Below are 9,631 nucleotides of genomic sequence, written 5' to 3'. Positions count from 1 at the left end.
TGCCAGTGCTGCTGGACTGGCTCCTGTGCAGGTGGCATGTAAAATACACCATTTTGAGCGTGGCCATTGCCGGTACTGCCTGACTGGCCTTTGTGCCAGTGGCACATAAAAGCACCCACTACACTCTCGGAGTGGTTGGCGTTAGGAAGGGCATCCAGCTGTAGAAACACTGTCAAATCAGATTGGAGACTGGTGCAGCCATCTGGTTCGCCAGTCCTCAGTCAAATCGTCCAACCCATGCTAGCATGGAAGGCGGACATTAAACGATGATGAACTAGCAATTAGGTTACTCTGCTATATACATCCATCAAATTTATTAAGAGAGCAATAGAGTAAAGATCCCCTTTGGTCATGAATGGACATGGGATGCACCTAGAAAGTTCCCCTCTGAGACACAAGTCTGGGCAAGGTTGTTTATACATACCAAGGGAAAGACAAAGGCCGATACAGCTTGGCACCAGTGATGTCACAACTCATTTCTACAGCTGAATGAACTGGAGCAACATGAAATAAAGTGTCTTGCTCTAGAACACAACACACAGCCCAGTCTGGGAATCAAACTCACAACCTCATGATTGTGAGTAAGCCTGATTCTCTAACTACTGAGCCACACACCTTCACAAGAGAGTATATATTTGGCATTTAATATCCTCTAGTATCTTCTCTAATGTTTGTGTCTAGATTATTTCAATATTCCGTCAACTACAATGCAAATGATAACTTACAAATTTTACATATTTTGTAATGTTCCAGAACTGATTCAACCCTGTCAAATTCTCAACAATGAAAAATGTATTTCTCAATTCTAAAACATGGGAATATAATCAATTTCCATTAACAATTGTTTTGGAACAAGCCATATTGGATCATAAGCTTTAAACTAAAGATAAAAAAAAAACAATTACAAAAATGGGAGACTGAAATTAAATGAGATTAATGAACATACAGAGAAGTGCTCTATCATTTCTGCCTACTATAATAATTTTTCTTAATTTTGGCACTAGGTCAGTCATTTTGAATGGAGAGGAAAAGTAGATGCTCAACTAGTACTTATTTTATTGCCCTTCAAAAGGATGAAAGGCAAAGTTGACCTCAGTGGAATTTTGAACGCAGAACATCAAGAGCTGAAAGAAATATTGCAAAGAAATTTTCTGACACTCTAATGATTCTGCCAGCTCAAACACCTAATAATATATTTCATTTCAAGTAATTCCTCAACAATTTCTTGGGATATTTCAAAAGACTAGCTTATTGGTATTGACAATTTTCTTCAATTCTAATCTTCTGAAATGGACTAAATATCTTACATAATCTCACGAAGAGGAAATTACTGCAAATGCTGATTAGTCATGGGTTTTTTTCTTGGTTTTCTTTGCAGAAGACATTTCTTCACTGTAACAATATCTCATCTTAGTTTAATCATATAATACATTTTAATATTTTGCTTAGGCATTGCAAAACTGATAACCTGGTACAGAACTCAATATTCTTCAGAATGAAGCATTAGTCGAGTACAGAGTGATAAGAAAATGAGATGACAAAGGAATGAATGATTATCTTACGAGCTTCATTAACTTACAACTGTTTCGGAAATAAGATGCAATGGGCTCATAGTTGATTGCATGAGGCTCCAATGAAGCTATAAGGTATTACTCAAGCACTCAACAATGAGTCCACTGCATCTTATAGCAGAAACAGCTGTTAGCTAATGAAGTTCATAAGATAATCTTTTATAGCTTTGTCATCTCATTTTCTTTTAGTAATATAATACTTTATTGAAAATATCTACTTACATAGTTTAGTAAATGTTATTTGTCTGAAACACTAATAATTTTTTTTTTTTTTTGCTGTACCTATATCTTGTAAAAGTTATAATCAATGTTTCTACAGATTTCTGGGAATTTTATTGGTGGTATTTCTGTGTGTGCAACATGCACAGTAAGAATTAAAGATAAGTTTTCAGTTTTTCAAGATACTTAAGAAGCTCTTAGTAGTTTGAGTTACCAAAAATCAAAATCTGTTCATTTGTTTACAAAGGAAATACAGAGCAATTTAGTCAAAACACAGTATTCTGAAATTACCTGAATACGTTTTTAATACAGTTAAAACATGTTGCATCATGTAATCAGATATGAAAAAAAAAAAAGGAAGGGTGGTTATTGCTTTAAATAGATTTAATCATATGAGTAAATAGATATATGCACCCATATCTGTATGTATTGGTTTCACTATGATGTTAAGTTTGCGATGGTCTTTTGACAGCTTGGGAAGAGGATTGGCCAAAGTTCTGTAATAGCTGTCCTTCAAAGTTCCTTGTCTCATAAGGATATATTTTAATATTCCTGTGTTTCATACAATGGAAATGTGTCTTTTCTTTGAACATCAACAAAGCTTTGAAGTAATTGTTTTTCTTTTTCTTTTTTAGATTGTATAAGTTTATTGTTCATGTAGTAAGCTATAAAATTCTCATATTCTCTTGATTTCCTGTAATTCAGACTAATTCATGGACCTAGCAGACAAAATGGAGAAGGCATTGTCCCTGATGATGGCGGAGGAGATGAGCTGGAACAGCCACTCTGACTCATGGGGCTTGCACTTGCAGAGAGCTATTTCTGCTCTGATGGCAGTGAGCAGGGATATAGTCGGGGGTAGGGGTGAGAATGCTAGAGGGCTGCACTGCCACAGGCTCAACCATAAATCTGTTAAAGAGTGACTGATACTTTGACAGTTTACTTTCTCAGCCTGATGAGTAGCAAAGCCTGGGTTAGTAGCTGAACACACCAAGTTGCTGCTGAAGAAGGAGTCACAGCATGTGGCATTCTAGATGAGGGACCAACTGTCACAAAATGGGGAAATTCTCATACTATCAGGCCATTTACCATCTCCTTGGTCTAGTCCTGCTGACTCGAGCTTGGCAGGGACACCTGTAGTATCTAGGTAATGCTTTATGATTTCGTTAAAGACAGTATGGTGTGGAAGGTGACCAGTACTATGATAGCGTGACAATGGGTGAAGGCTGGAAGAATTCACAGTGGATCCACAGTGGCATCTGTGAGGCTCACAGATCTGGAGGCCAAGCCTCAGAGAAATGCCAATGCACAGACAGTTGCTATCAAGTGGAGTGTCAGTCACAAGTGATGGCACTGCACTAAGCCATGCTTCACCGTGAGGCTTGGAGTCTGAGTGGAAACATGCCAGATGGTGTTGGTCAAGTCAGTGCTCTAACTTCTTGGAGGTCATACTACATTGGATGATGTCCCGTTTCTTTTGAGAGGACCGAATATCCACAGAGAGGAAGGGGATATGGACGCCAGCAAGGCACAGGCTGAACTGGCTCCATGGTGCATAGGCCAGCTCATGCTCCATAATCACAGTAGGTTCAGTTATGTTGTGGAGAACCCTGTTGATAAGGATATGGCAAGAAGTCACCAATGAGAGAAAACTTGACAGGGACAGTGAGACTGGAGATCGAAGGCTGAAGCTGCTATATATGGTAGGTGTATGGTGGTCTGTTGCCATCCAGTGTTGTCAAACTGAATGTTGCATATCTCTTCAGTGACCTGTTAGATACAGGCATTGAGATCTGAGAGGATATGTGACTATAGCAAGGGGCACAGTGGAGGGTTTACAATAACTTTGGCATGGCAAAGCAGTTCCTTAACATTCAGTCTGTTAATCAGTCTTTCAAGCTGGTAAAGCTCAGGATAGTTGAACTGAGTATAAGGATGTCCTCTTTCAAGGTCACCTGTACCTGGTAAAGTAGTGAATATACATCTGAGACAGAGGCTGCAAAGCCCTCTACATCATAGTTGATGTTCATGACCTCCAATTTGGAAGAGTTTATTTCAAGGCCAATTCTTGTTGGAGTGAGAACCACTGATCAGAGATTGTGGCAGACACTTCTCTGCTGGCCCACCTTCATTACATCATCCAGGTATCAGATGTTGAAAGGAGCTGTGATGCTCCAAGCAATGCTGTCCACCCTCAAAATTAAAAGAACACTATGTTGAACACGATTCAAAGATGGTTTGAGGTGAGGAGCATGCTCTGGGCCCTCTACGACAGGTAAGCCAGTCGGTAGGCAGATGGAGCATGGCTGAGGCAGGCCTTGAGCAAGTGGTCACGATACAAACAGTTGAAAGCATTTTTCATGTCAAGCTTGACAATGAGGTGCTTGAAAGCACCTGATGTTAGGTCAGGACAATTATTCAAGTGGCATGAGTGACTCCCTCATACCTTCCCCCGTCCTCCTTCCTGAGAGTGATTAAGAGGGCTGAAAAGAAGAGGCCTCAAGGATAAGGGTCACCATGAATGAATCTGTTAATGAGAGTTGTAATTGTGCTCAGCAGGTGGTGCCTGGCTTTGGCAGTAAGTGGGGATAGCAAGTCTTTGAGGTGGCTGGGCCAGAGACCGTCAACACCTCTGCTGCTACTGGCAGGGAAAGACCTCAGAGCAGAGAGGATATCTTTCTTGGAGGCCACATAAGGTGCCTGAAAGTCAGGTGAGGGTATGGGTCTGAGGTCTGCAGGTGACTCAGGACATTTCAGTTGGGGGGACAGCCAGGACCTCTTCAGTAGGCTAGAGGATGGTGTCATCAGAGGTGACTACTCTGACAACAGCTGAGACATTGCCCTCGATAAGTTTGGTGTTTACCCAATTGTGTAAACACTTTGAGCCAGTGTTGGAGGTGGGGGCCTGCAGGTGCATGAATGAGCAGAGTGCAGCTTATTTGCACATATTAGGTATGGGCGCCTTCCAAAAGAACAAGATGTTGGCCCTGAATAAGGCCATTGTCGACAGGCTACCTCGATTGGTGACAGTGGGAGAGACCAAGAGCAAGCAGAGCAAAATAAAACGGCCAATCCCATTCGCTAGGTCAACCAGATTCTAGGGTTTTGTCAATTAAGGATGCAAGGGTATCAACCAGTAGCATCTAGGCTGTTTTCAGGACCTTAAGAGGGATCTAATGAAGCCTCCCAAGCCGGGTGATGTTGACCAGTGAGGGTTAGACATCAGGTAGGCATGCAGTCTGATCTGAGGATGTGGTGGATAGTCGCTGCCACATGGCTGAGGCAGCTGCTGCATCTCCACACTGTGTGCACATTCAAGCCCTGTCATGCCAGGCTGACTCAAGAGAGATGATTTAAACAGCCATATCCTGAACAGTTCATGCCTCTCTTCTACCTATTAGCGGTGGTGGCACATGTGCTGCAGGTAGCTTCCTGTAGGAATGGGGTGTGGAAAGCACCGTTCGACCAGGAGGATGTCGGCGCCCCCTGGGGTGGGGGCGAAAAATTGATTGACATCTCGAAAATGGGTGGGGGATGGAGTTGCAATACTGATGAGGCGATGACCCACTGGATTGGGGAAGCCGAGGATCCGAGCAGTACAGAAAACTGAGCAAAGGGGGAAAAAAAAGGAAAAAAGAGAAAGATGTGTGTAGGCGCAGGAGTGGCTGTGTGGTAAGTAGCTTGCTTACCAACCACTCCGGGTTCAGTCCCACTGCGTGGCACCTTGAGCGAGTGTCTTCTACTATAGCCTAGGGCCGACCAAAGCCTTGCAAGTGGATTTGGTAGACGGAAACTGAAAGAAGCCCGTCGTATGCATGTATATGTGTTTGTCCCCCCAACATCGCTTGATAAGCGATAGTGGTGTGTTTGCATCCCCGTAACTTAGCGGTTCGGCAAAATAGACCGATAGAATAAGTAGTAGGCTTACAAAGAATAAGTTCTGGGGTCGATTTGCTCGACTAAAGGCGGTGCTCCAGCATGGCCGCAGTCAAATGACTGAAACAAGTAAAAGAGTAAAAGAGTAAATAAACAAACATGCGATCACTGAAGGGAGAGAAACAACCCGAAATCCTCCTCACCTTCACTTTTTCTTTCTACCTTAGTCAATAGCAGCATACAATTCATTCACATATATATGTTTGTGTATGTGTATCTGTATATATGTATGCCCAGAAGATAAATATAAATATTTATGTTCACAAATACACATCCATAGGTATGTTTAAAAAAAAAATCGTTCCGTCAATTTGGCTTGAAGGTGGTGGTCCAAAGATACACACACAAGCATATAGACAACCATACTGGTTCGGTCGACTACCTGCATGTTATGGGACTGCTCGATTAGAACTGACCAACAAACTCAAAAACAGAATAGAAAAATTACAATGATGATTGTTAAACAAAATATACGACAGCGACCTCAGCAAACAATAAAAATATTAGCAGGAAAGGTTAATAATAAACCAACAGTATTTTATACGCAATTAAAAGAAGAATCACTTCCGTACATGATTTATTTTTATTTCTTTAGCTTAATATGACAAGCTGAAATTAATTTCCGGAATGTCTCATAGTCCTGACATTATTCACACCTTAATTTAGAGAAAATACTATCATAGATAATATCATAAACATGAAAACAGTCGCTGAAGTGTAAACTATATATAATATAATATGAACTCATCGAAATTAATATAAAAATATCTTATTTGACACATGAAATTGTGGCTTAAAACGATTTTAAGTTGAATCATTTCCGTAAATTATGTCACTGTGTACGCAGCTGACTTATATTAAAGATTTGAGAATTAGTTCGATGTATTTATACATATAAATTTATACCTGATAAGCTTCTAGATCATCATGATTCAGAGCGGTTTGTTTGTTACCCATATTTGTTGTGATTTAAGAATTAGAATGAGGCCCGTTCGGAAAAGAAACAATAACAAAACTAGGATTATGAAGTTGCTGTCAATGGCAACATGTCCGTCGGACGAGAGAGAACGAGAATTAGTTCGTTAGCAGACAATTACTTACCCGCTCTCTCTCTCTCTCTCTCTCTCTCTGTTTCTCTCTCTCTCTCTCTGTTTTTTCTCCCTTTTTCTCTCTTACTCTCTTTGTTTTTTTCTTCTTTGTTGCTCTCCCTTTTACTAATTCTCTCTTTGTTTCTACCTTACTCCATTTTTTTGGGGTGTGTGTATCTCATGTGTGTATATGCACGCACGCACATATGTATGAATTTTCTTTAAGTTTTAATTAAGTTCTTAAAGAGAGTCCGTCCAAGCTAGTTGCTAACAAAGTGGCAAGGCCCGGTGTTTGTAAATATGTAGAGTTGGTGTGTGGGTTGAACTGTCGATGCATATACCCAAGTGTGTGCATCTATTCACCTTTAAATCTAAAATTTTTGGAAAGTCTTACAAGTTTTCACTGTGCCACTAATGGATTGAATCTGGAGAATCCACATCAGTTTCTTTTCTGTTATTCTTTTACTTGTTTCAGTCATTTGACCGTGGCCATGCTGGAGCATCACTGTCTTAACGGGGTTTAGTCAAAGAAATCAACCCCAAGACTTATTCTTTTTGTAAGCCTTGTACTTATTCTACTGGTCTCTTTTGCCAAACCGCTAAGTTACAGGGACATAAATATGTCGACATTGGTTGTCAAGTGATGGTGGGGGAACAAACACAGACACAAAGACACACACACATGAATATATATATATACACACACACACACATACATACAATGGGTTTCTTTTAGTTTCCGTCTACCAAATCTACTTGCAAGGCTTTGATCGGCCCAAGGCTATAGTAGAAGACACTTGCCCAAGGTGCTATGCAGTGGGACTGAACCCAAAACCATGTGGTTGGGAAGTAAGCTTCTTACCACACAGCCACATGTATGTATATATGCATGCATCTGTGCTTGTATGTATGTAAGTATGTGTGTGTGTGTGTGTGTGTATACACATGTATATCAGCTGATGCAACAGTACAAAATGCTGATGCAGTACTTGCAATATAATGGTTTCAAACAGGTAGGAAGAAAATAAGAAATCACAAATTACTCATTCTATACCACTTACACATTTTGCCCTATCCCCTCTTAAATAAAGTGGAAGTATACAAAAAAATAAACATTATTTTCTCTCTTACTGTTAGATTTGATTCATTTTGAAAAAATATATATATTTTATGGTTTATTATTGTTTATACTTTAAATTACATATACATGGTGCAGGGGGCACCAAAATCTTTTAAGTGCTTAGGGCTTCTAAGGGTCTTAATCAAACCCTGATTTATATATATATATGTGTGTGTGTGTGTGTATGTATACAGTGTTAGGTGTAATGTACAGAAATTGAATACTGAGAAAAAAAGTCGTCAGAACTTTGGAAAAAATCTTTTTATTTCTTCATTATCATTAACACTGTTCGTTTCTCAAGTAAAATTTTGTGAATGTACAAACAGCTAGTTCATTTATATAAAACAGATGTTTTTTGGGAGTTTTGTTTAGAAGAGAACATTGTTTTTTTTTGGGGTGGGGTGGGGGGTGAGGCTCTATGACAATGGAGATGGATAGATAGAAATATAGGTAGGTAGACAGGCTGATAGATAGATAGATAGATAGATACATACATACATACATAGATTGTCAGACAGACATATAGATAGATAGATAGCTAGATAACTTTCTTTTATTAGCCACACAGGGCTGCACACAGAAGGGACAAATACAACTGTAGAGCTTTTCTTTAAAAATATAAAAATAAAAAAAATCGGATCAAAAGGGATCGGTAGGGGCAAAAAAAAAAAGAAAAGGTATCGTATATCACAGAAAATGTCAATAGTGTAAAATAGGGAGAAAAGCCTATGGAAAAGACCACGGTACCCGATTTACAGGATCATGCTCAAAGAGGTATCGTCACTCGCATGCACCATCTTTGCTACATTCACCCACCTTTTAATGAAACTTTCATGAGACAAAACCTGCCTCTCTATTCTCACTTTCCTTTTCAAGTGATACTTGAAAAAGTTGATGAGTGATTGGCCAGAGAGGTAGGTTTTCATCTCTAATCCTTTTGCTCGGGTCCACCACACACGTTCTTTCACCATAGCCACCAGTTATGATGAACACTGCTTTGCCTTCCCTGTTGAGGGACGGTGGTGTAGCAAGTTGCAGAATAGACTCGGCCGACAGGCGGACTCGGCCGACAAGCGGACTCGTCCCACACGTGATGGCATAAGCCCACAGGTCGGAAATCTTTCAGACAGCCACTGATGAGTAAGGACTTGATCTACATCAGAGTCTCTAATTCTAATCGAGTATTTGCCATGCAGTGGCCTTTGCTTCCATTTCTCCTTAATGTATTCGAGGCTAGTTTGTTTGACTGTGTTTTTTATTTGTTTTGCCTTGTCTGTTGGGGACATATTTTCTACAGGCATAGGTTCATCTAGATGCATTTCTCAGAAGTATATTTTCATGTTTTTCATCATTGTGGTTGTTGTCATCAAATGCAACAACTTTGTGTGACTCAACATTTCCCAACTAAAAAATGATTGGTAAAACCGTTTTAAAACAATTTATTGAGATGTAGTAAATTCATGTGATTATTTTTAGTTAACAGTAATTAGTTGCTATGCTCCACCCCTTGACTTAGTCAAAGAGTAAAGATGCATTTTATGAAAAACTGGACAGTGTTTTCCAATCTATTCATCACTCCAATCTTTTCATCTCTCCAATCTATTCATCACTCCAATCTTTTCATCACTCCAATCTATTCATCACTCCAATCTTTTCATCACTCCAATCTATTCATCACTCCAATCTATTCATCACTC

At 39.8% G+C, this 9,631-nt stretch overlaps 1 protein-coding gene across 1 annotated transcript in view; it reads right to left on the bottom strand.

Annotated features, from left to right (window-relative positions):
• Positions 1 to 9,631, bottom strand: part of LOC106871644 (calcium and integrin-binding protein 1) — a 443,076-nt gene that overhangs the window by 18,614 nt on the left and 414,831 nt on the right. The window lies entirely within an intron of this gene.

The sequence above is a fragment of the Octopus bimaculoides genome, chromosome 19, assembly GCF_001194135.2.
Source record: "Octopus bimaculoides isolate UCB-OBI-ISO-001 chromosome 19, ASM119413v2, whole genome shotgun sequence".
NCBI lineage: Eukaryota > Metazoa > Mollusca > Cephalopoda > Octopoda > Octopodidae > Octopus > Octopus bimaculoides.
The sequence above is the reverse complement of the archived record's forward strand: the minus strand, read 5'-3'. Positions and strand labels throughout refer to the sequence as shown.